Below are 27788 nucleotides of genomic sequence, written 5' to 3' on the forward strand. Positions count from 1 at the left end.
CTGAGTTTTTGTGAGGATTAAATATGAGGTAAACTGTACCGCACGGTTTAGGATGCGTATTAACCCATTGCTACTGAGTCGATTCCAACTCATAGTGACCCTATAGGACAGAGTAGAACTGCCTCATAGTTTCCAAGGAGCAGCTGGTGGATTTGAACTGCTGATCTTTTGGTCAGCAGCCAAGCTCTGTGCCACCAGGGCTCCAAGATACATACCAGGTGTTCATTACCAGTTCTTTTACCAGGTAAGTATTTCATTGGACTTGAGAACTAACCTATTGCCACAAAGTAAAAAATAAACACACAATTTAAGAGATGGGAAAGAAAGGAGCTAGATTTAAAATTGTATTGTTGCCACAGCCTACATGATCCTGAGAACAGGAGAACTAGATGGTGCCCAGCTACCACTACCAACCACTCTGACTTGGATTACAATAAAGGGTCCTGGACAATGTGGGAGAAAATGTAGAACAAAAGATCAAATTCACAAAAAAGACCTGACTTACTGGTCTGACAGAGAATGGAGGAACTACCAAGACTATGGCCCTAAGACACCCTTCTGACCTGGAAGTGAAGCTGTTCCTGGAGACCACCTTCCAGCCAAACAATAGACAAGCCCACAAAATAAACAATAACACCTGAGAGGAACATGCTCCTTAGAACAATCAATTATAAGAGATCAAAAGGGCATATTTGTCCAAAAGCACAGATTAGAAGGAAGGAAGGGGTAGAAAATCAGGACAAAGGAAACGAGGAACCCAGGGGTGGAAATTGGGAGAATGCTAATACACTGTGGGGAATGAAGCCAAGGCCACGAACACTTTATGTACAAACTATCAAATGGGAATCTATTTTGCTCTGTAAACTTTCACCTAATGTATAATAAAATGAATAAGTAAAATTATTATTATTTTTTAGGTGCCAACAAGTCAGTTCTTACTCATAGGAAACCTATGTACAACTGAACAAAACACTGCCTGGTCCCACACCATCCTCACAATTGTTGCTATGCTTGAGCCCACTGTTGCACCCACTGTGTCAGTCCATCTCCTTGAGGGTCTTCCTCTTTTTCTCTGACCCTCTACTTTACCCAGCATGATGTCCTTCTCCAGGGATTGGTCCCTCCTGGTAACATGTCTAAAGCACATAAGACTAAGTTTCACCATCCTCCCTTCTAAGAAGCATTCTGGCTGTACTTTTTCCAAGAAAGATTTGTTCGTTTTTCCGGCAGTCCGTGGTATATTTAGTATTCTTTGACAACACCATAACTCAAATGCATCAAGGACTTAAAATTAAGTACTCATATAAATTTGAAATATAAAAAAAAATAATAATAATTAGAAAAAAAGCATTTAAAGGCAAACTTAACTTGCAAAATACTTCCTTCTCCCAAGCATAATAAACTCATGGGGAGACCTGGAGTTTGGTGAAATTCCACTATGATTTCACATAAAACCCAGTACATTAAAAAAAAAATAGTGAGCCTAAAATATAAACAGTGCAGCACACAGGCTTGGGGGCACAGCTGGTAAAGATGGGCAAAAGGATAAGTGATCTCATTGACCAATGGAACAGAATCGAGAACCCAGATGTAAATCCATCCACCGACGTTCACCTGATCTTTGACAAAGGCCCAAAATCCATTAAATGGGGAAAACGCAGTCTTTTTAACAAATGGTGCTGGCAAAGCTGGACGCCAGTCTGTTAAAAAAAAATGAAACAGGACCCATACCTCATGCCATACAGAAAAACTAATTCAAAATGGATCAGAGACCTAAACACAAAACCAAAAACTATAAAGGTCATAGAAGAAAAAATAGGGTCAACACTAGAGGCCCTAATATACAGTATAAATAGCATACAAACCATAACTAACAATACACAAACACCAGAAGAATAGCTAGATAACCGGGATCTTCTAAAAATTAAACACTTAACACTCATCAAAAGACTTCATGGAAAGAAGAAAAAGAGAACCTTCAGACTGAGAAATAATTTTTGTCTCTGACAATGCAACAAAGGTCTAATCTCTAAAATCTACAGGAAATCCATCAGCTCTACAACAAAAAGACAACTATATAATCCAGTTAAAAAATGGGCAAAGGATATGAAACAGACACTTCCCCAGAGAAGGCATCCAGGTGGCTAACAGACACAATAGGAAATGATGGCAATCACTAGCCACTGTTGTTGTTAGATGCCAGTGAGTCGGTTCTGGCTCAAAGCAACCCTATGCTCAACAGAAGGAAACACTGCCTGGTCCTGTGCCATCCTCACAATCTTTGTTATGCTGGAGCCCACTGTTGCAGCCACCATGTCAATCCATCCTGTTGAGAGTCTTCCTCTTTTTCGATGATCCTCTACTTTACCAAGGATGATGTCCTTGTCTAGGGGCTGATCCCTCCTGACAACACATCCAAAGTATGTGAGACATAGTCTCACCATCCTAGCTTCTAAGAAGCATTCTGGCTGTACTTCTTCCAAGACAGATTTGTTCGTGCTTTAGGCAGTCCATGGAATATTCAATAGTCTTCTCCAACACCATAATTCAAAGGCTTCAATTCTTCTTTGCTCTTCCTTACTCATTGCCCAGCTTTCGCATGCACATGAGGCAACTGAAAACACTACAGCTTGGGTCAGGCACACCTTAGTCTTCAAGGTGACATCTTTGCTTTTCAACACTTTAAAGAGATCTCTTGCAGCAGACTTGCCCAATGTAATGTGCCTTTTGATTTCTCGGCTGCTGCTTCCATGGATGTTGATTGTGGATCCAAGTCAAATGAAATCCTTGACAACTTCAATATTTTCCCCATTTATCATGACACTGCTTATTGGTCCATTTGTGAGGATTTCTGTTTTCTTTATGTTGAGGTCTAATCCATAATGAAGGCTGTAGTCTTTGATATGCATCAGTAAATGCTTCAAGTGCTACCCATTAGAGAAATGCAAATTAAAACTACAATGGGATATCATCTCACCCCAACACTACTGGCATGAATTTAAAAAAACAGAAAATAACAAATGCTGGAGAGGCTCAGGGAGCTTGGAACTCTTATGCACTGCTGGTGCGAATATAAAATGGCACAAGCATTTTGGAAAACGATATGGCACTTCTTTACAAAGCTAGAAATAGAAATACCACACGATCCAGCAATCCCACTCCTAGGACTATATCCTAGAGAAATAAGAGCCATCATAACCCACGTTCACTGCAGCATTATTCTCAATAGCAAAAAGATAGAAACAACCTATGTGCCCATCAACAGATGAATGGATAAACAAACTATGGTACATACACACAATGAAATACCACACAACAATGAAGAACAATGATGAATCTTCGAAACATCTAGTGGCAGGGATGAATCTGGAGGCCATTATGCTGAGTGAAATAAGTCAATCACAAAAGAGCAAATACCGTATAAGACCACTATTATAAAAACTCAGGAAAAGGCTTACACACAGAAAGAAATAATCTTTGACGGTTACCAGGAAAGGGGAGGAAAGGAAAAACACTAACTAGGCAATAGACAAGTGGTAACTTTGGTGAAGGGTAAGGCAGTACACAATACTAGGGAAGTCAGCACAACCTGTACAAGGCAAGGTCACAGAAGCTTCATAGACATATCCAAACTTCCTGAGAGATTGAATTACTAGGCTGAGGGCTGGGGACCATGGTCTCGGGGGACATATAGCTCAACTGATATAACATAGTTTATGAAGAAAATGTTCCACATCTTGCTTTGGTGAGTAGCGTCTTGGGTCTTAAAAGCTTGTGAGTGGCCATCTAAGATACTCCACTGGTCCCACCCCACCTGGAGGAAGGGAGAATGCAGAAAACCAGAAGACGCAAGGGAAAGATTAGTCAACCACAACTACCACAGCCTCCACAAGACTGAATCCAGCACAATTAGATGGTGCCCGGCTACCACCACCAATTGCCCTGACAGGATCACAAGAGAGGGTCCTGGACAGAGCTGGAGAAAAATATAGAACAAAATTCTAGCTCACACACAAAAAAACCAGACTTACTGGTCTGACAGAGACTGAAAAAACCGAGAGTATGGCCCCTGGACACTCTTTTAACTCAGTACTGAAGTCACTCCTGAGGTTTACCCTTCAGCTAAAGGATTAAAAAAAAAAAAAAACAGGCCCATAAAACAAAACAAGACTAAAGGGGCACAGCAGCCCAGGGGCAAGGGCAAGGGCAAGAAGACAGAAGGGGACAGGAGAGCTGGTAACAGGGAACCCAAGGTCGAGAAGGGAGAGTGTTTATATGTCATGAGGTTGGTAACCAAAGTCACAAAACAATGTGTATTAATTGTTTAATGAGAAATTAGTTTGCTCTGCAAACCTTCACCTATGGTACAATTGAAAAAAAAAAAAAAGTATAAGTGATCATAAATTTCCCTGCAAAGAAAGACTCATGACACGGAGGGAAGATGTCACAGAATTCTTGTCAGACAGGGCCCTAAAAGTGTCACATGTAAGTGAAAGACATCAACAAACCTAGCTTGTGATGAAACTCAGGGAGGGTCTTTGCTAGACCCCTTACTCAGAATGGCAAGAAGTGACAGGGGAAGATGAGAGGGAGAAGCCCACCAAGGGGACTGTAAGGTCTGAGCCAGGCCAGACCTCTCCAGCAGTCCATGGACTGTCCACCCTGTAAGCAAATGGACGCACCCTGTGTTCCTGCAAAGAACACTGCACACTTGCAGTTTACCATACACTTGTTGAATTAAAGAGAACTATTTTTTTTGTTTTTTATTCTGAGTGAAGGGGCCCTAGTGGTACAGTGGTTAAGAGTTTAGGCTGCTAACCAAAAGGTTGGCAGTTCGAATCCACCAGCTAGCTGCTCCTTGGAAACCCTATGGGCAGTTCTACTCTGTCCTATAGGGTCACTATAAGTCAGAATCGACTCGATGGCAGCAGGTTTGGTTTGGTTTGGTTTGGATGGCAAAGGGGACAGACTCAAGGTGTGGAGAGGAAAGGACACCACCCTTACAGTGTGGAGGATCATCCCATTACCCCTCATCCCCTCTGCCACATTCTAGTAATCTTTCCGGTTTCACTGGTATCATTTTTTTCCCTTTGTAAACGATCTATGAAAATCAACAAACGACCTCAAAATGTAACACATGTGGTTTATATCAATTCAGTAGTAAAAAACAAAAAATGTAAAACAAGTAAGAAAACTCTGGTCAAACTCTAAACTCACCCGTGGCTGGAGGCTGGCATTCATGTCTCCAGGAGAAGGGAGTCCATTTTCTTGCTTCTCTGATGTCCAGCCTCAGGGCAGGGACGTCCAGGGCGTGCTGCCATCTGCAGGTAAAAAAAGAAAATGCACAAGCTATGGCACAAATCGACACCTGAAGCTCTCCCCTCCCCAACCTCTGCCTGTCCCTAACACTGCCTACTGGTTGCCATAGAGTCAATTCTGACTCACAGTGACCCTACAGGACAAGTAAAGCGGCCCCATAGGGTTTCTGAGGCTGTAATCTTTACAAAAGCAGACTGCCACATCTTTCTCACTAAAAAAAAAAAAATGAGGGTCTTCCTCATTTGTTGACCCACTACTTTACCAAGTATGATGCCCTTCTCAGGGACTGGTCCCTCCTGAAAACATGTCCCAAGTATGTGAGACAAAGTCTCACCATCCTCACTTCTAAGGAGCATTCTGGCTGTACTTCTTCCAAGACAGATTTGTTTGTTTAAAAGACATAGTCAGTAAAAACTCTAAAACTCAATTATTTCTTAATAATAACAGCAAACTCTTCTATCAGGCTCACCATGAGCCAGATGCTGCTCTAAATGATTTACATATTTTAACTGATTTAATCCTTACAACAACAGGCGAATATTTGAGAAGGTCTCTGTCAATTGGCCTGATTAATGAATTAGGTTGAATAACTAAATAAGAACCTGATAACACCCAATTTCAAAGAGGGGCCAAATATGAGCATTCTGAGGCATTTTGAACATCCTGAAGATTGTTAAATTCCCCAAAATTTATTGAGCACCTATTAAAGACCAGTCACTGCTCTAGGCCCTGGAAATAGAGAGTTGAATGTTAAAGACCAAGTTCCTGCTCTAGTGGAGAGGAGACAATAATAGACAAAGTGGTTAAGTACTTATATGAAACACCTAGAACAGACAAATGTATACAGACCAAAGTTTAAGTGGTTATCAGGACGGGAAAGAGGGGGAGCCACTGGATAGGAAGCACTGAGTTTCTGATAAGGGTGATGGAAAGTCTGGCACCAGGTATGGGTGATGGTTGCACAGCATGATTAATGTCATCCATGTCACTGAACTGCATATGTAAAAATGTTGAATTGGCAAGTGCTGTATGAGATATATTTTTACCACAATAAAAAAAAAGAAAGAAAAGGTAGTAAATGCTGTGCAGAAGAAAAAAAGAGGGTAAAGGGGGTTGGGAGTGATGACAGTGCAGTTAATATTCATTCATTTCCAAGGACGTACCAGTCATCTACCATGTGCCAGGCACTGTGCTAGGGATGCAACTGTGGCCAAAAAAATAGACATGGTCCCTGCCCAGATGGAGTACTCACTCATGTAGAAGAAACATATGTTGTTCAAACAATCACCTAAGTAAATGCAAAACGTTCAGCTGTGATAAGTGAGATAGCAGAATGGCACACGTCCCTGTGGGAGCATCCCAGGGAAGTCTGACCGTGTCTGGGGCCTCAGGAGAGGCCTGGGATGCAGAGGGGGGAGAAGCATCCCTGGTAAAGAGGACTCCATGTACAAAGGGTGGATTATGGACAGCAAGTGAGAGGCATAGTGGTGAGAGAGGAGGCAGGGTGAGGCTGGAGAGGGGCTGCAGGCAGCCCCAGGGCACCCTCAGCCGTGACAGAAGTTTGCTCTTTATCCTCTGAGAACAGAAGCACCATACAAGAGCCTTGCGCAAAGGAATGATGTGCTTGGATTTGTGTTTTTTGAATCTCCAGGACCTGTGAATAAGTTACCTTACATGGCAAAAGAGACTTTACAGATGTGATTAAATAAGGGTTTTGGGATGAAGAAATTATACCGGATTATCTGGGTGGGCCCAATGTAACCCCAAGTGTCCTTATAAGAGGAGGCAGCAGAGATTTGACTACAGAAAATGAGTGTCAAGAGTGATGCAGCATGAGAAAGATCTGAACAGCTATTGTTGGCTTCAAAGATGGAGGAAGGGGACACAAGGAATGCAGGTGGCCTTAGAAACTGGAAAAGGTAAGGAAACAGATTACCTCCTAGAGCCTCCAGAAGGAAGGCAGGCCTGGCAATGCCCTGATTTTAGCCTAATGAATCTGATTTCAGACTTCTAACCTCCAGAACTGTAAGATAATAAATTTGTGTTCTTTGTTCCAAGCCATTAATTTGTGATAATTCGTTACAGCAACAACAGGAAAGTAGTACACACTAACTGCTATGAAAGATAAGACTGGAAGGAAGGAGAAGGAGAGGAGGAGACTAGTTTGGAGGTCACCATTGTCCATACAAGAGAGATGAGAGTTTGTACCACAGTGATGGCAGTGGAGATGAAGAGTGGCAGAGTTGAGGAGCACCAGGGGGAAAGCATCAGCTAGCTGAGGGTCTTGCTGCAGCCTGGCACATGTTACTGAATTGCCCCTGTAGGTCTCTTTCAGCCTGGGATCTCGCTGGCTCACCCTGGCTAGAGACCAGTACCATTTTTAGGAGGAAGCCCACACCCTTAACAGGCTATCAAACCACTCCCAGCTAGAGATACCATTTACTTACTCAATTGGGAACTGCCAACCCTAGTTCCACAAAGGAGCCCAGTGGTCTCCACAAACAAAAGGTAGCAGTTATTTCTGCCAAGCATTAGGCCTTACAGTAAACATTTTTTTCCTGAACAGAGAGATTTTGTACCACTGGAATGGAGGTATCCAAATTTAAATATATGTATCTTCAACCCAGGTAAAAAAAAAAAGCAGAACCAAAATTATGCCCACCATCTAATAATCTAAAACTTTCATAGTCAGCAGAATAACCTAGAAATTAAAGAGAAAGAATAAATGAGAAATTGGAAGACCCTCTCTCATCATCTATTCCATTTCTCTTTAATGATCCAGACCTTTTTAAAAAGTGGGATCCTAATTTGGTCCTGCCTAAATGAAGCTGTTGTGAAGAAAAGCCAATAAAAATGATTTAAAAGAATTTCATAAACAGTCTCCCTATTCTACTCACCAATTATAAATATACACCCATCAAAACCAAGAAAAAAAGAAGCTTTAGAGTGTACTTAGGGATGATAATGTGTATGTTTAGGGGTGACAAGGAAGTCTTTTGGCGGACTATCCTACATGGCTTTGTAGCAGGCCACAGGAACCTAAGTGTATTCTAAGAGCATGCAGGGACACAGGAACGCCTGCAGGTGGCAAAATGCCAGGCACACCTATATATTTCGTGCGGTATATGTATGTGTGTGTATATATATATATGCGATAAAAGTGACATGTTTATTATTGGAAAACATAAAAATTTCCTGTAGTCCCTGTCCCCAGGACTCAGAGATAAGCCATCTGGAAATATTTTCTTCCAGTCTTTTTTTTTTCCAATGATTTTGGTGTGTTTGTGTATGTGTGCGTTTGCATGTGTGTGTATATATATATCTTTCTTTTCAACAAAATCAGGACACTCTATATACTTTTGCAACCAATTTTGTGTTATCTAACAGAATATAATATGCATTTTCCATGAATTAAATATACTTTTTATTTTGGTAAAAATATATATAACAAAACATTTATCATTTTAACATTTTTACATGTACAAGTCAGTAATATTAGCTACATTCATCATGTTGTGCACCATCACCACTATCATTTTCCAAATTTTTCCATCACCTTTGCTTAACAGAAATTCAGTGCCCCCTAAGAAATGACTCCCGTTTCCCTCTCCCTTCCACCCCTAATAACCACTAATACGCTTTGCTCTCTATACATTTATCATTTCTAGATATTTCATCTAAGTGGGATCATACACTATTTGTCCTTTTGGAATTGACTTATTTCACTCAGCATAATGTTTTCAAGGTTCATCCATGCCACAGCATGCACAAGGGCTTCATTTTTCTTTGGAGCTAAGTAATACTGCATCGTATGTACATACTACCTTTTTGTTTGTCCTTTCTTCTGTTGATGGGCATTTAGGTTGTTTCCACCTTTGGCTACTATGAATGGTGCTATAATGAACACTGATGTACATGTACCTGTTTGTGTTTCTGTTTTCAATGCTTTTTGGTATATACCTACGGGTAGAATTCCTGGATCATATGGTAATTCTTGCTGGGTCATAAGGTAACTCTATGTTTAATTTTGTGAGGAACCGCCAAACTGATGCCCAGCGGTGGTACCATTTTATAATCCCACCAGCAACGGATGAGGGTTCCAATATCTTTACAACCTCTGTAACACTTGTTTTTTGTTTTTGTGATCATAGCATCCCAGTGGGCGTGAAGTGGTATCTCATTGTTTTGATTTGGATTTCCCCAGTGGCTAATGACACTGAGCCTTCATGTGTTTGTTGGCCATTTGTATATGTTCTTTGGTGAAATGTCTATTCAAATTATTTGCTCAGTTTCTGATTGCTTAGTTGTAGGAGTTCTTTATATACTCTGAATATTAAACCCTTATCTGATATAAAAACCCGCTGCTATTGACTCAATTCCAACTCACAGCAACCATATAGGACAGGGTAGAACTGCCCCCTAGGGTATATGGTTCCCGAAACATGCTTTTTAAAAATTGGCAGTATCTCATCCCATGAAGGTATTAAAATCACTTAACCAATCCCTTCCTGGTGGATACTTGGGTGGTTTCTAACTTTTTGATAGCATAAACAACACTGGGATGAACATCCCCACGTATCAACTTGTGTCTGTACCTCTGATTACTTCCTTAATGTCACGTTACTAACATTTCAGTCATTCATGCATCACCATCACTATTTTGTTGTTATTAAATACCATCTGTACTTTTCTTAATGTTTCTCTTTAAATCAACTCATTTCTGCTATTAAATGAATGTATTTTAAAAAGCAAATTTTATTTATTATTATAAATGGGAAACCAGTGTCATATGCCAGCAATGAAGGCAATTGCAAAAATAAATACAATGGAAAACAAAATAGCACGTTTAAAATATACCTAAGACACTGCTACCTCTGCTCATTCTTTTTTTTTTTTTTTTTTAAATTGTACTTTAGATGAAGGTTTACAGAACAAACTAGTTTCTTATCAAACAGTTGGTACACACATTGTTCTATGACATTGGTTAACAACCGCACGACATGTCAACACTCTCTCCTCTCAACCCTGGGTTCCCTATTACCAGCTTTCCTGCCCCCTCCTGCCTTCCAGTCTCTGCCTCAGGGCTGGTGCTCCCCTTTAGTCTTGTTTTTTCCCCTGGGTCTGTTCAATCTTTGGCTGAAGGGTGAACCTCAAGAGTGACCTCATTACTGAGCTGAAAAGGTGTCCGGTGTCCAGGGGCCATACCCTCGGGGTTTCTCCAGTCTTTGTCAGGCCAGCAAGTCTGGTCTTTCTTTTTGAGTTAGAATTTTGTTCTACATTTTTCTCCAGCTCTGTCCGGGACCCTCTATTGTGATCCCTGTCAGCTCTGCTCATTCTTTTTGTATCAAAAGTGAGATCAGGAAGGTTTAGAGAGGTGTTAAAGATATACTGGCACCAAACTGAGATTTTTCTCTCTCACTTGATCAGAAGATTGAAAAAGAATTGAACAGAGGAATCACTTTCTTACTATATGAGTCCGTGTTAGACACTGCCTCAGATGTGTTCCCCCTAGAATTACTGTGCATCAGCTGACATAACCTTGTGTGGGAAACATGCGTTAGGATAAATTCCTGGAAGTGGAATTACTGGGATAAAAGGTATAGACATTTTAAAAAGTTTATGCTACACTGAGCCCAAACACCATCCAAGTTAGTTTTACCAATTATGAGAGTAACCCTGGTGGTGTAGTGGTTAAGTGCTATGGCTGCTAACCAAAGAGTCAGCAGTTCAAGTCCACCAAGTGCTCCTTGGAAACTCTATGGGGCAGTTCTACTCTGTCCTATAAGGTCGCTTTGAGTCGGAATTGACTCGACGACGGCACTGGGTTTGGTTTTTGGTTATTTATGAGAGTGTCCTTTATAAATACTCATGTAAACAAAACATTGAAATGTTAAAATTTTAAGCATTTTAATGAAAAATATTCAGCAGCTGAATTTTCAAAGACTATTTTCATACTTTCTAGCCGGTTTCTGGCCCTAGGGCAGGGCTATTTTTTTTTTTTTTCAGTTAGACGTGGGTTTACACAAAATGATACCGGACTTGGTTTAACCAAGCTAAAGTAAACTCCGTAAAACATGAGGAAGTGACTTGAGCATTTGCAAATACTTCAGAATATTTTTACACCAGCAAAGGTCATACGAGGATCAGAATAGCACAGATTCCAAAGTATGCTTTCGAGAAATAAGACACTTGGAAAAGCATTACTCACAAGATACAATTTACTACAAAATTTTCAGTGAATCAATGAAAACATCTAAAAGAAACACACATTTAAGCCTTCTTATCCTGGTGTGATGGCATTTGGACAAATAGGTTATAGATTAGTGCAAATGTTAGAAAAGATTTCTAAAACATAAAAAGCGTATTTTGAAGTATGAAAAGTAACAATTGGGAGCTTCCAGATTATTTCAACAATTACTGAGCAGATACCTATGTGTGTATGTGCCTAAGGGGGAAAGTAAGGGGAAGGAGGAAAATAGAACTAAAAACATATTAAAAAGTTTCTTAAAGGAGATTATAAATTCTGATTAATTTTTGTCAGATAAGAATCCCTGGTGGCACAGTGGTTAAAGTGCTCAGCTGCTAACCAAAAGGTTAGTGGTTCGAACCCACCAGCCACTCCAAGGGAGAAAGGTGTGGCATTCTGCTTCTGTAAAGATTACAGCTTTGGAACCTATGGGGCAGTTCTACTCTGTCCTACAGGGTAGTTATGAGTTGGAATTGACTCGATGGCAGTGGGTTTGGTTTTGGTATAGGAAAATATAAATTTACCTATGTTTAAGAACTTAATGATAGCTCCTAGTAAGATACAGACTTTACAAATCACTAAATAAAAAGGAGGGAGGTAAGGGGGATATAGAGACACCTTGATCAATTCAGGAAATGTCATAAAATTAAGAAAAGAAGAGTTTGTGATAAATATATGGCAAAATGAGATGGCAGAAATAACTACTTATCAGTGATCAAACTAAATATGGATGAGTTAAATTCCACTATTGAAAGACCAAGACTTTCAACCTAATGGAGAACAGATAAATTATGACATTCCATTCTTCCATGTATGAAGTAGAAAAAGGCTCAAGATTTACATAGTAAAAACAGCAAATTGTAGAAAAATGTTTGCATAAGCATACAAAAAGATCTACAAAATATACACCACTTTGGTAACTATGGAAACTCTGGTGGCACTGCTAACCAAAGCGTCAGCAGTTCAAATCTGCCAGGTGCTCCTTGGAAACTCTATGGGGCAGTTCTACTCTGTCCTATAGGGTCGCTATGAGTCGGAATCGACTCGATGGCACTGGGTTCCGTTTTGGTTTGGTTTGGTAACCATGACTGCCTATAGAAAGTAGATTTAAGAGGAGGCAGGAGAGGATTTTTCTGTCTCCCTTTACGAGTGTCTACTCTGTCTGACTAGGAGCCCTGGTATAGCAGTAGTTAAGCACTCCACTAGGGCTCCTACTCAAACAATGTAGACACTTGTAAAGGGATATAGAAAAATCTAAGATTTACAGCCTTGGAAACACTATGATGTGGTTCTACTCTGTCCTATAGGGTTGCTATGAGTCAGAATTGACTCAATGGCAGTGGGTTTGGTTTTGGGTTTACATTGTTTGGATCTATTACAAATTGCATGTAAACAAAGAAACAAAAAGGAATGAAATAATAAATATAAGAACAGAATCAATGAAATTGAGAACCAAAAATAGAGGGTTAAAAAAAAAAGGCTAATAAAATCAAAAATATTTCTTTGAAAATAGACAAACCTCTAGAGAGACTGATCAAGAATAACTAACATAAGATGAAAATGACTACAGAAAAAGGAGAAAATTACAAATACCGCCGACATTAAAAAACATATGAGGATAATATAAATAACTGTATGACATAAAATTTAAAACCATAAATAAAATGAATAAATGCTTAGAAAATAAAAATGGTCAAAATCAGCATAAAAATGACAGAAAAAGTGAATAACCACTTAAGAAGCTGAAATAGTAATTAAACAAAGACAACACATAGAATGGAAGAAAAAATTTACAAATCATATTTCTGAAAAGGGACTTGTATTTTGAATACACAAAGAGCTCTTATAACTCAAGAATAAACAAATTACCCAAAATGGGAAAAGTATCTGAATAGACATTTTCCCAAAGAAGATATACAAATGGCCAATAAGCACATGAAAAGCTGCTCGACATCATTAGCTATCAGAGAAATGCAAATCAAAACCACAATGAGGTATCACTTTACACCCACTCCAGATGTTGTGGAGTCCATTCCAACTCATGGTGACCCCATGTGTTTCAGAGTAGAAGTGTTCCACAGGGTTTTCAACGGCTGTGATCTTTTGGAAGTAGATTGCCAGGCCTTTCTTTCGAGGTGCCTCTGGGTGGTTTTGAACTGGCAACCTTTCAGTTAGTAACCCTGTGCTTAACCATTCGTACAACCTTTCAAAAGAAGCCTTGATGGTACAATGGTTAAATGTGTGGCTGCTAATCAAAAGATCGGCAGTTCGAACCTACCAGCCACTCCTTGGGAGAAAGATGTGGCAGTCTGTTTCCATAAAGATTACAGCCTTGGAAACCCTATGGGGCACTTCTACTCTGCCCTATAGTGTTGCTATGAGTTGGAATTGACTTGATGGCACACAACAATATCAGTGGACTTTCACGGTGGCTTTAATAAAAAAGAGATAATAACAAGTATCAGGGAGGATGTACAGAAACTGTAACCCTCCTACAGTGCTGAGAGTAATATAAAATGGTATAGCATCTGTGGAAAAGAGTCTGGCGGTTCCTCAAAAAGTTAAAAGCTAGAGTTCCCGTGTTGTTGTTTGCTGTCAAGTCAGCAACCCTATATGAAAGAGCAGAACTGTCCGATACAGTGTCAAAGGCTGTAATCTACAAGGAAGAAGATCACCAGGTCTTTTCTCTGGCAGAGCTGCTGGGTGGATTTGAACCACTATTTGGTTGGCAGCCAAGCACCTAAGCATTGCACTACTTAAACCAAGGGCTCCTTTATGACCCAGTAATTCCACTTGTAGGTATATATCCCCACAAATTAAAAATATTTGTCTACACAAAAACTTGTACATGATAGCTCAAGACAGGAGCCATTCCCAAAGCCAACTCTTCAGACAGGCAGGGATTGGTTTGGACTATGGAATAGAAAATGATACTGGTGAAGAGTGAGCTTCTTGGATCAAGTAGACACATGAGACTATGTGGGCAGCTCCTGGCTGGAGAGGAGATGAGAGGGCAGAGGGGGTCAGAGGCTCGCTGAATGGACATGAAAATAGAGAGTGGAGGGAAGGAATGTCCCATCTCATTAGAGGGAGAGCAACTAGGAGTACATAAACCGAAAAACCAAACCCAGTGCCGTCGAGCCGATTCCAACTCATAGCGACCCTATAGGACAGAGTAGAGCTGTCCCACAGAGTTTCCAGGGAGCGCCTGGCGGATTCGAACTGCTGACCCTTTGGTTAGTAGCCGTAGCACTTAACCACTACGCCACCAGGGTTTCCAGGTATATAGCAAGGTGTATATAAATTTTTGTATGAGAGACGGACTTGATTTGTAACCTTTCACTTAGAGCACACACACACACAAAAACCTGTACACGATTGTTCAGAGTAACATTATTGATAACAGCCAAAAAGTGGAAACAACCCAAACGCCCATCAACTGATGAATAGATAAATAAAATGTGGTATATCTATACAATGGATTATTATTCGGCCATAAAAACGAATGAAGTAGTGATACATGCTACAACATGTATGAACATTGAAAACATTATGCTAACTGAAAGAACTCAGACATAAAAGGCCACATATTGTATGATCCCATTTACACAAACAGAACAGGCAAATCTATAGAGGAAGAAAGTAGATTAGTGGTTGCCAGGAGCTGTGGGGAGAGGGGAGAGGGAGCTCAGGAGGAACAGGGAGTGACTGTTAATGGTTATGGGATTTCTTTTTGGGTTGATGAAAATGTTCTAAAATTATATTATGGCGATGGTTACACATAATTCTGTAAATTAAAACCAGTGAATTGTACACTTTAAACAGGTGAATTTTATGGTATGGAAATTGCAAACTGCATCTCAATAAAGTTAATAATAATAATAAAAGGAGACCATAAATGAGGTTAACAAATAGGTGACAACTAGGAGAACATACTTATAACATCTACATCTGACAAAGGATTAAATTCTAACATACAAGAAACAAAATATAAACCAGATCAAAAAATATCAGATATCTAAAAGAAAAAAAAAACAAATGGCAAATGAGGTGGGTAATTCACAGAAGAGAACTCTCAAATGGCAAAATAATATGAAGAGATACTCAATTCAAACAAAAATGAAGAGTTGTTTTAACCCACCAGATTGACAAAGGGAAGTTCCACTCTGTCATGTGGGGTCGCTATGAGTCGAAAATTAACTTGGCAGCACCTAGCAACAACAAGATAGTAAATGCTGGCAAGGATGTTGGAAAAGGAATTCTTTTTGTACTGCTGGCGGGAGGAATCTGATGAAGCCATTCTGCAGCACAAAGGGGCAGTTTTTGTAAAAGAACATGCAAGCATGATAGACCCATCAAACCCACATCTATATCCATCCATCCAATCCATCCATCCAATCCATCCATCCACCCACCCACCCACCCACCCACCCATCCATCCATCCATCCATCCATCCATCCATCCATCCATCCATCCATCCATCCATCCATCCATCCATCCATCCATCCATCCATCCATCCATCCATCCATCCATCCATCCATCCACCTACCTTAGAGAAACTCTTACACAAGAACACATGGAGATACCTGCAAGTGTATTTGCTGCGGCATCATCTGTGAGAACAAGGAGTTGGAGGCAATCCAGTGTCTACTCCCAGGGGGCTGACTAAGGACCTGTGATATATGTACACTTCTGACAGAAATTATGCTGCAGCCAGGAGTAATGAACTAGATTTACATATAGCGACATGGATTGACTAAAAAATATAATGCTGCGGGGAAAAATAAACAGTATAAAATTGATAGCACAGTGGCGTTTATTTAGGTAAGTACAACACAAACAAAACATGACCTATCTTTCAAAGATACACATGTTTCTAAGCAGATAGAAGAAAATAGTTTGGAAGGACAAACAATAAAAATGCCTGTGTGGCGGCCTAAGTTTTTGGGGAGAGGAGGGAGAGTACTGAGAGAAATGGAGGATAAAGGGGGAAAATATAATAAAACAAAATAAAATAGGGACCCTGATTAGACCAAAGACTACAGTGTGTCCTGAACTGAGGAATACGGGCCATTCAATTGGCCTGAGGCACATGCTGGTGGCAAAACCAATGAATAATCAAGCTATGGAGAAAAGAAGGTGGTGGGGAAGATAGCTTAGTGTACAGCTGAGTCATTCAGTTCTCAGGAACATGGAAACAAGAACATGTAGTAGTGGACATGTTGACTATACCATCTCTCCCTCCCACCCTCTCACCTGCAGACAGAATATAAAAAAAGGGATTGAATCATCCATTACAGTTTAAATTTAGTTAACAGGAGGGAGGGAAAAAGGAAGGATATTAGGGAGTCCAGAAGAAAATAGCTCATTGAAGTTAAGTCACAAAATTAAAAGAATCTGACTTTCTGGCACATGAAGAAGGCAGTGTTTTTTAAAAGCCATGAATACAAAATACTACCCTGGTTGAGGACCAGGGGATCCCACAATTTAAAAATTAGAACCTCAAAACCTCAGGTCATCTTTCGTCAAATTCAGAGATATCTATTTTCAAAATTAAGATCATTTAAGTTTTGTTTCAGTAATGGGCCTTATGCTCAGACCCATGTGATTAGGCTGAATCAATTTTTATTGAACTGAAAGGCGAGTAAAAAGAGTTCTCGGTATTGTACAAAAACTGTCATCATTCAAATCTATGTCAAGTGCCTGCTGATTCAGTATTTTATTTTCAGCACTTAGCACCTTCACCCATCTATTCTTGTCCTACACAACCGGCTTTGTGGGTAACACGGAACTCCCCAAGGGCAGTGACTGCCTCCACAGTCTTGGTTTAAAGTCCAATTCTAGCCCAATCCTAGCATACCAGAACGGGCTGGGATACATGACCAAGGAAAAAGACCAGGCAGCACTCATTGTTCACACTTCTGCTGGGGCAGATGCTGTGGGCTGAAGGTTTCTCTGGTCTGGGGAGGACTCAGTCCCTCAGTGCACCCACACCTGACCATCTAGGCCAGCCCCGGGTTTAGGACTCCTGGGGAGTGAAACCCTGACCTCACCTGGGCACGGCTGTGAGGAGGGAGCAGCATCCTGGCCTCTCCATGCCCACAACCAAGACAGACGAGACGCCAGCTTGCCACGTCAGGGAACGTTTGGAAGCCCAGGTGCCCCAGATCTGCGAAACTAGAAAGCCAAACTACGTGAGGGATGGGGCCCAGTGGGGAAGATGCGGAGTCTTAGGGGTAAGGAGCAGCAGATTATGAGCTCCTCTCTGCTGAACTCAGGTCATGCAATCTGCTGGCCATCTTACATACATCCTCCCACTTTGATTTTTACCCAAACCCGGTGAGATCGGCGTTCTACAAAAAGGAAACTTGTGCTCAGAAAGGTGGCGTGACTTGCCAGGGTCCGGCCTCGCCCCTGACTGACGGCTCTGAGGCTACCGCGGAAGCCATCCTGCCCCGCCTGGACGCTCAAAGACATTTTAACTCCGCCGCGCCTCAGACCCCGCGACCCCACTGTAGCAACCCCCGGCCCGGCCCGCGTAGAACCGCTGCTTGCGTCCCTCCCACCCGGTCCGTAAGGAGGAGCCCGCGAGACAACCGGCCGGGAGGGGATGCGCTTACCTCTCCCCCGCGGGCCAGTCCCCGGGCCACAGTCCGACCACCGCCGCATTCTGCGCCCCTCGCCCAGCACGGCAGCCGCGCCAGCCCTGGCCACGGCCACTTTCGTTTTCCTCAACTACACCGAAAGGGAAAGCGAAAGCCACCGGGAGGCGGGACCCCGCGCGAGCGCGCAGTGAACACGGGGCGCGGAGGGGGGAGCGCAGAGCGGGGCCGGCCGGGGGCGTTCAGATAGGGCCCCTTCCACTCGCGAGCCTGCGCGCACCTCGGCTGCACGGCTGCACGGTGGGGCTGGGACCTGGCAGTAGGTCCCGCAGTCTAGCAGCGGAAAGGGGCTCACCGAGCCACGCGCGCCACGACGCCTCGCCTGATCCGGGCCAGCCCCCTCATCTGCCCTTCATACAGCACCTACTTGGACCCCATCGCCAGCGGCGGGCCCAGGACCAGGTGCTATGGTGGCGCTTCTTGGGACTCTGCCTGAAGAGCTGGACGCTGTCGTGGGCGGCCAGGACCAAGCCTCTGAGGGAACGCTGTTGCAGGCGCTGAACGAACTGCACACCGCAGGGGACGCCTTGTTTCCCATGTCCAGGTACGCGCGCCGGTCCCTCCGCCAAGCTGGCGACACGGTCACTTCTAAAAGTATGGCCCCTGACCATGAGGTACCAGGCACTTCATCCTGAGTCAGAGGAGAACTCAAAAGTCAGTGACGCAGGTGAAATAGGATATCCTTCATCTGTTAAAAACTGGAACAAGCGCACTGTTTCCACTCCCCTGTCTTCGACTCCCTGGTCTAAATAAAAAACCCTTGGCCGTCCAGTCAATTCAGATTCAAAATACCCAAGAATTTTGAGATGCCGAAGTTCACGCCCTGGCTCTATCTCTTATTAGCTGTGTGATTTGGGGCAAAATATTTAATTACTCTGTTAGCCTTAATTTCCCACTCTGTGTTGTTGCTGTTAGGTGCCCTCGAGTCAGTTCCGACTAATAGAGACCCTATGCACAACAGAACGAAACACTGCCTGGTCCTGAGCCATCCTTAAAATCATTGTTATGCTTGAGCTCATTGTTGCAGCCACTGTGTCAATCCACCTCCTTGAGGGTCTTCCTCTTTTCCGCTGACACTGTACTCCGCGAAGCATGATGTCCTTCTCTAGAGACTGATCCCTCCTGACAACATGTCCAAAGTATGTAAGACGCAGTCTCGCCATCCTTGCTTCTAAGGAGCATTTTGGTTGTACTTCTAAGACAGATTTGTTTGTTCTTTTAGAAGTCCGTGGTATATTCAATATTCTTCGTCAACACCACAATCCAAAGGCATCAATTTTTGTTCAGTCTTCCTTATTCATTGTCCAGCTTTCACATGCATATGATGTGATTGAAAATACCATGGCTTGGGTCAGGGGCACCTTAGTCTTCAAGGTGACATCTTTGCTCTTCAACACTTTAAAGAGGTCCTTTGCAGCAGATTTACCCAATGCAATGCATCTTTTGATTTCTCGACGGCTGCTTCCATGGCTGTTGATTGTGGATCCAAGTCAAATGAAATCCTTGACAACTTCAGTCTTTTCTCCGTTTATCATAATGTTGCTCATTGGTTCAGTTGTGAGGATTTTTGTTTTGTTTATGTTGAGATGCAATCCATACTGAAGGCTGAGGTCTATGATCTTCATTAGTAAGTGCTTCAAGTCCTGTTCACTTTCAGCAAGCAAGGTTGTGTCATCTGTATAATGCACGTTGTTAATGAGTCTTCCTCCAATCCTCATGCGCTGTTCTTCTTCATATAGTCCAGCTTCTCGTATTATTTGCTGTCAGCATACAGATCGAATAGGTATGGTGAAAGAACACAACCCTGACGCACACATTTCCTGACTTTAAACCAATCAGTATCCCCTTGTTCTGTCTGAACAACTGCCTCGATCTATGTAAAGGTTCCTCATGAGCACAATTAAGTGTGTTCTGGAATTCCCATTGTTGCAATGTTATCCATAATTTGTTATGATACATAGTCGAATGCCTTTGCATAGTCAATAAAACACAGGTAAACATCCTTCTGGTATTCTCTGCTTTCAGCCAGGATCCACTTGACATCAGCAATGATATCCCCAGTTCCACGTTCTCTTCTGAAACTGGCCTGGATTTCTGGCTGTTCCCTGTCAATATACTACTGCAGCCATTTTTGAATGATCTTCAGCAAAATTTTGCTTGCATGTGAGATTAATGACATTGTTCTATAATTTCCACATTTGGTTGGATCACCTTTCTGGGGAATAGGCATAAATATGGATCTCTTCCAGTCAGTTGGCCGGGAAGCTGTCTTCCGTATTTCTTGGCATAGACGAGTGAGCACCTTCAGCACTGCATCTGTTTGTTGAAACATCTCAGTTGATATTCCATCAATTCCTGGAGCCTTGTTTTTCGCCAATGCCTTCAGAACAGCTTGGACTTTTTCCTTCAGTACCATCAGTTCCTGATCATATGCCACCTCTTGAAATGGCTGAATATTGACTAATTCTTTTTGGTATAGTGACTCTGTGTATTCCCTCCATCTTCTTTTGATGCTTCCAGCGTCGTCTAATATTTTCCCCATAGAATCCTTCACTATTGCAATCCAAGGCTTGAATTTTTTCTTCAGTTCTTTCAGCTTGAGAAACACCAAGCGTGTTCTTCCCTTTTGGTCTTCCATCTCCAGCTCTTTGCACATGTCATTATAATACTTTTTCTTCTCGAGACTCCCTTTGAAATCTTCAGTTTTTTTACTTCATCAATTCTTCCTTTTGCTTTAGTTGCTCAACATTCGAAAGCAAGTTTCAGAGTCTCCTCTGACATCCATCTTGGTCTTTTCTTTCTTTCCTGTCTTTTCAATGACCTCTTGCTTTCTTCACGTATGATGTCCTTGATGTCATTCCACAACTTGTCTGGTCTTCGGTTACTAGTGCTCGATGCGTCAAATGTATTCTTCAGATGGTCTCCTAATTCAGGTGGGATGTACTCAAGATCATATTTTGGCTCTCGTGGACTTGCTCCGATTTTCTTCAGTTTCATCTTGAACTTGCATATGAGCAATTGATGGTCTGTTCCACAGTCGGCCCCTGGCCTCGTTCTGACTGATGATACTGAACTTTTCCAGTGTCTCTTTCCACAGATGTAGTCAATTTGATTTCTGTGCATTCCATCTGGTGAGGTCCATGTGTATAGTTGGTGAAAGAAGGGATTTGCAATGACGAAGTTGTTGGTCTTGCAAAATTCTGTCATTCGATCTCCTGCATTGTTTCTATCACCAAGGCCATATTTTCCAACTACTGATCCTTCTTCTTTGTTTCCAACTTTCACTTTCCAATCGCCAGTAATTAGCAGTGCATCTTGATTGCATGTTCGATCAATTTCAGACTGCAGCAGCTGATAAAAATCTTCTATTTCTTCATCTTTGGCCCTAGTGGTTGGTGCGTAAATTTGAATAATAGTTGTATTAACTGGTCTTCCTTGTAGGCGTATGGATATTATCCTATCACTGACAGCGTTGTACTTGAGGATAGATCTTGAAACGTCCTTTTTGACGACGAATGCAACACCATTCCTCTTTGAGTTGTCATTCCCAGCATAGTAGACTATATGATTATCTGATTCAAAATGGCCAATACCAGTCCACTGCAGCTCACTAATGCCTAGGATATCGATATTTATGTGTTCCATTTCATTTTTGATGATTTCCAATTTTCCTAGATTCATACTTCATACATTCCAGGTTCCGATTATTAATGGATGTTTGCAGCTGTTTCTTCTCATTTTGAGTCGTGCCACATCAGCAAATGAAGGTCCTGAAAGCTTTACTACACCCACATCATTAAGGTCGACTCTACTTTGAGGAGGCAGCTCTTTCGCAGTCATTTTCTGAGTGCCTTCCAACCTGGGGACTCATCTTCCAGCACTATATCAGACAATGTTCTGCTGCTATTCATAAGGTTTTCACTGGCTAAGACTGCCGGGTCCTTCTTCCTAGTCTGTCTTAGTCTGGAAGCTCAGCTGAAACCTGTCCTCCATGGGTGACCCTGCTGGTATCTGAATACTGGTGGCATAGCTTCCAGCATCACAGCAACACACAAGCCCTCACAGTATGACAAACTGACAGACACATTTCTCCTCTGTAGGACAGGATAATAATCATAGCTACCTTAGAGTTGTAGGAATTAAATGAAATGATGTCATGGAGAAAATGCTTGGTAAACTATTAGGCTCTAGGTTGGTTCCTTGAGGGCAAGACCAAGTCATTATTTATCTGGATGCTTAACAGACATTCTCTAATGGTCAGGTGATTAAATTGGGGGTGTCTGAGAGATAATAGAACAGCTTCCAAATTTTGGACTATGTTACCTTGACTTAGAAGGACTGACAAGGCACCGTGTTCCTTTTTGGAAGGCACCTCAAACTTAGCCTACCAGTGAACCCAGTAATGATGTCACGGGACCAGGTTTTTGATAAAGCATAGCACTGCCACAAACAAAGTTTGATGGAAAGCCCTACAGCTCTGTCCAGCATCAGCCACTGAGACTTGAAAGTGCTTTTGCAAGCATTTCTAGTCACTTGGACTCCATACTCCAAACACAATTTGACATTTGTGTGTTTGTTTTTGTCCATACAGCAAACATAGACCAGTCTAATAACTGGAACAGAAAAACAAAATAAACTATTTAATCTGTCCAGAGTCACTTTCATTTGCCCATTTGGAATTTGGGCGCATTCTCTGCATGACGGAGGCCTTGATCTGTGACTGATGTAGTGGCTTTCCATTTGTCCTTGCAGTGTTTCCCTCAAGAGCAGGTGGGGATGTGGAGCAGGCCAAATGATGACCTTAGAAAAACAACAGCTTCTGTTTCCCCCCTCAGAAGATAATACTTTCGGTCTGGAGTATGAAGGAAAAAAAAAAAAAATCAAAGCAAGACCTGGAGCCTCTTCTTCATTATAGGACAACATTCTTGACTCCGTGAAAGCAAAGTAGAGCTGAATCTGCTTCTGCATAAAAAAATATGTCTGGGAAGATGAACATCAGAAAAAGAGAGACACAAGAAGATTAAGTCAAATCCTGGTTACCTTTTATAGATGTTACAAATGTGAACAGAGAGGTGTCACAAGGTGAAGGATGGCCTCGTGTCCATCATTTTAGTGATTTCCCAAGTCCAGATTGAGTCCTCGACCTCGGGGGCTCAAAAATATCTTTCCATTGCTCTGGAGTTGATTAGCACCGTGGTTTAAAATCAAAACGCCAATTTATTGATTCACAGTAATAATAACTATTCAGTTCTAACTATTTGCTAGACTATGCTAAGGACATTACATACATTGCCTTATTTAATTCTCCCTACAAACATGTGATGTACTGTTACCTATTTTTCAGCTGGGGGAAAAAAGGGAAGGAAATCCCCAAGGTCACACAGTATGTACATAAGCGGTAGAGCCATAATTCAAATTAAGGCCTTCTGACTCCTGAAGAAAACTGTCAGGAACATGGGATGCTTCAGGTAGCCTGGTGAGTGCACAACTTCTTGTAGCTGTGCGATTTGGGGAGGCTAATTGTCAGAAGGAGCCCTGGTGCGGCTTAGTGAGCCTGAAATCAAAATCAGAAGAGTGAGTTATCTGATTTAAATGTTCAATACTGTCAGGTGTGGGCAGACTGGTATGTCTTTCTCCATAGCAAAGATCAAATAACCTACTGGGAGAACTGCTTACTCATTCCTGCTGGCCTGGCCAGCCCTTCTCACTAGGATGGTGCCTGGTAGACTCTGCATATCTGTTTGCAGAGGCTGTCTTTATTGTGCTACCCAGGCTGCCCCTAGAGTCCTGGTGGTGCAACTGGTTAAGCGTTTAGCTGCTAACCAAAAGGTGGGCAGTTTGAATCCACCAGCTGCTCCCTGGAAAACCTATGGGGCAGTTCTACTTTGTCCTATAGGGTTGCTATGAGTCGGAACTGATTTGATTGCAATGGCTTTGGGTTTTTTTGTTGGGGGGTGCTACCCCGCCTCAGATGGACACATTTCCTTTTGAGACAGAGCAAGGCCTTATTGAGTGATATTACTGTTAGGCCTTATAGGTCTTGGAGCCCCTATTTCTCTTTATGGAGGCATTTTACATATCTTTTTTTCTGATTAGCTTGATTTATAAATTTTTTTTAATAATTTTTATTGTGCTTTAAGTGAAAGTTTACAAATCAAGTCAGTCTCTCACAAAAAAACTTATATACACCTTGCTACATACTCCCAATTGCTCTCCCCCTAATGAGACAGCCAACTCTTTCCCTCCACTCTCTCTTTTCGTGTCCATTTCGCCAGCTTCTAACTCCCTCCACCCTCTCATCTCCCCTCCAGGCAGGAGATGCCAACGTAGTCTCAAGTGTCCACCTGATCCAAGAAGCTCGGTCCTCACCAGCATCCCTCTCCAACCCATTGTCCAGTCCAATCCATGTCTGAAGAGTTGGCTTCGGGAATGGTTCCTGTCCTGGGCCAACAGAAGGTCTGGGGGCCATGACCACTTGGGTCCTTCCAGTCTCAGTCAGATCATTAAGTCTGGTCTTTTTATGAGAATTTGGGGTCTGCATCCCACTGCTTTCCTGCTCCCTCAGGGTTTCTCTGTTGTGTTCCCTGTCAGGGCAGTCATCGGTTGTAGCTGGGCATCATCTAGTTCTTCTGGTCTCAGGATGATGTAGTCTGTGGTTCATGTGGCCCTTTCTGTCTCTTGGGCTTGTAATTGCCTTGTGTCCTTGGTGTTCTTCATTCTCCTTTGATCCAGGTGGGTTGAGACCAATTGATGCATCTTAGATGGCTGCTTGCTAGCATTTAAGACCCCAGACACTACTCTTCAAAGTGGGATGCAGAATGTTTTCTTAATAGAATTTATTATGCCAATTGACTTAGATGTCCCCTGAAATCATGGTCCCCAAACCACTGCCCCTGCTACACTGGCTTTCGAAGTGTTCAGTTTATTCAGGAAACTGCTTTGCTTTTGGTTTAGTCCAGTTGTGCTGACCTCCCCTGTATTGTGTGTCTTTCCCTTCACCTAAAGTAGTTCTTATCTGCCAACTAATTAGTGAATCCCCCCTCCCACCCTCCCACCCTCCCTCCTCTCGTAACCACAAAAGAATGTTTTCTTCTCAGTTTAAACTATTTCTCAAGTTCTTATAATAGTGGTCTTATACAATATTTGTCCTTTTGCAACTGACTAATTTCACTCAGCATAATGCCTTCCAGGTTCCTCTATGTTATGATGTGTTTCACAGATTCCTCACTGTTCTTTATCAATGTGCAGTATTCCATTGGAAACCCTGGTGGCGTAGTGGTTAGGTGCTGTGGCTGCTAACCAAAGGGTCGGCAGTTTGAATCTTCCAGGCGCTCCTTGGAAACTCTATGGAGCAGTTCTACTCTGTCCTATAGGGTTGCTGTGAGTCGGAATCGACTCAACGGCACTGAGTTTCTGGGTTTTAGTATTCCATTGTGTGTGAGAATATACCATAATTTATTTATCCATTCATCCGTTGATGGGCACCTTGGTTGCTTCCATCTTTTTGCTATTGTAAACAGTGCTGCAATAAACATGGGTGTGCATATATCTGTTCGTGTAAAGGCTCTTATTTCTCTAGGATATATTCCGAGGAGTGGGATCGCTGGATCGTGTGGTAGTTCTCTTTCTAGCTTTTTAAGGAAGCGCCAAATCGATTTCCAAAGTGGTTGTACCATTTTACATTTCCACCAGCAGTGTATAAGTGTTCCAATCTCTCCACAGTCTCTCCAACATTTATTATTTTGTATTTTTTCGATTAATGCCCGCCTTGTTGGAGTGAGATGTATAATTTAACTTTCAAAGAGCAATTTCATTTCCTAACTCTTTGGGGGCAACTCTCTGTCTTTTTCTACCCTCCCTGACCTTCTAGCCCTAGAACAGAACCTTTTGCAATAGCAAGTTCTGCAACAAACATTTTTTTGTATCCAGGCCTGCAATGCTAGTCAGTGAAGACCCAAAAGAAACAAAAGTCCAGGTTGAAGGCCAGCCTTCAAATACTTTACCCAAGAGTATGTCTGTGGGGGGAGATCTTGCAACACAGCTGGAGAACAACATAAGTAGAAAGAAAGAATAATGTAAGAAGCATCTAAATTAGGTAGAATTCACTGATTAGAAAAACACGTGGTATATAATTCAAACATAAAGGAAAAATCAAATAATCTATTAGATACTTCAACAAATATTTTATGGCAACTACAATATGCAGACACCCTGATAATACTGGGGATTCAATAATGAGCACAAATAGACATGGTCTCTGCTCTCATAAAACACAATAGTGAAGTAGTCAGGCAATCAAATAATAAGTCAAATACAAACTACCATTCTAGATGATACAAAATGTATTTGATATTGTCAGAGAAAATAACAGATGATATGACTTTGTCTGGGGGGTCAGAGAAAGGTTTCCTTGAAGAAATGATTTTTTAAAAAATTTTATCCTGTTTTAGGTGAAAGTTTACTGTGCAAATTTGTTTTTCTTTCAAAAATTTTATACACAAATTGTTTTGTGACATTAATTGCAATCCCCGAAATACATCAGTACTCTCCCCCTTTCTCTTTCCACCCTATATTCTCCCTGTCCGTTTGTCCCTCTGGGTTCTCAGTTCTGTTCAGTTGTTTTGTGTGTCTGTCATTGTACCAGTTCCAGGCCGTTTTGAGTACCGTGGCTATATAGCAGCTTCTGAAGTCAGATACTGTGAGGCCTCCTACATTGTTCTTTTTCTTCAATAATACTTTGCTTATCTGAGGTGTCTTTCCTTTCCATATAAAGTTGGTGATCAGATTTTCCATCTTGATAAGGAATGCTGTTGGTATTTGGATCGGGATTGGATTATATCTATAATTACTTTGGGTAGAATTGACATTTTCACAATGTTGAGTTTTCCTATCCATGAGCACGGTATGTTTTTCCATTTATGTAGACCTCTTTTGGTTTCTTTTTTTGTTTGTTTGTTTTTTATTGTACTTTAGATAAAGGTTTACAGAGCAAATTAGTTTCTCATTAAACAATACACATATTGTTTTGTGACATTGGTTGGCAACCCCATGACATGTCAACACTTTCCCGTTTTCAGCCTTGGGTTCCCTGTTACCAGCTTTTCTATCCCCTCCTGCCTTCTCCTTGCCCCTGAGCAGGTGTGCCCATTTAGCCTTGTTTTGTTTTATCAGCCTGTCTAATCCCTGAGTTAAAAGAATGTGCGGGGGCCATACTCTCAGGGTTTCTCCAGTCTCTGTCAGACCAGTAAGTCTGGTCTTTTTTTGTGAGTTAAAATTTTGTTCTACATTCTTCTCCAGTTCTGTCCAGGACACTCTATTGTGATCCCTGTGAGAGTGATTGGTGATGGTAGCCGGGCACCATCTAGTTGTTCTGGACTTAATCTGTGGAGGCTGTGGAAGTGGGGGTCCATTAGTCCTTTGGACTAATCTTTCCCTTGTGTCTTTGGTTTTCTTCATTCTCCCTTCCTCCAGATGGGGTAGGACCAGTGGAGTATTTTATATAGCTGATCACAAGCCTTTAAGAACCCAGATGCTACTCACCAAAGCAGGATGTAGAAC

At 41.9% G+C, this 27788-nt stretch overlaps 1 protein-coding gene across 3 annotated transcripts in view; it reads left to right on the forward strand.

Moving 5' to 3' along the window:
* The first annotated feature begins 18686 nt into the window (after nt 1-18686).
* The window catches only part of P4HA2 (prolyl 4-hydroxylase subunit alpha 2), a 287775-nt gene continuing 278673 nt past the window's right edge, over nt 18687-27788 (forward strand). For all 3 annotated transcript variants that reach the window (XM_049872799.1, XM_049872788.1, XM_049872698.1), the window contains exon 1: nt 18687-18774. The gene's annotated coding sequence lies outside the window, so the exon portion shown is untranslated. The remainder of the gene's footprint in view (nt 18775-27788) is intronic.

This window comes from Elephas maximus, chromosome 2 (genome assembly GCF_024166365.1).
Source record: "Elephas maximus indicus isolate mEleMax1 chromosome 2, mEleMax1 primary haplotype, whole genome shotgun sequence".
Classification (NCBI taxonomy): domain Eukaryota; kingdom Metazoa; phylum Chordata; class Mammalia; order Proboscidea; family Elephantidae; genus Elephas; species Elephas maximus.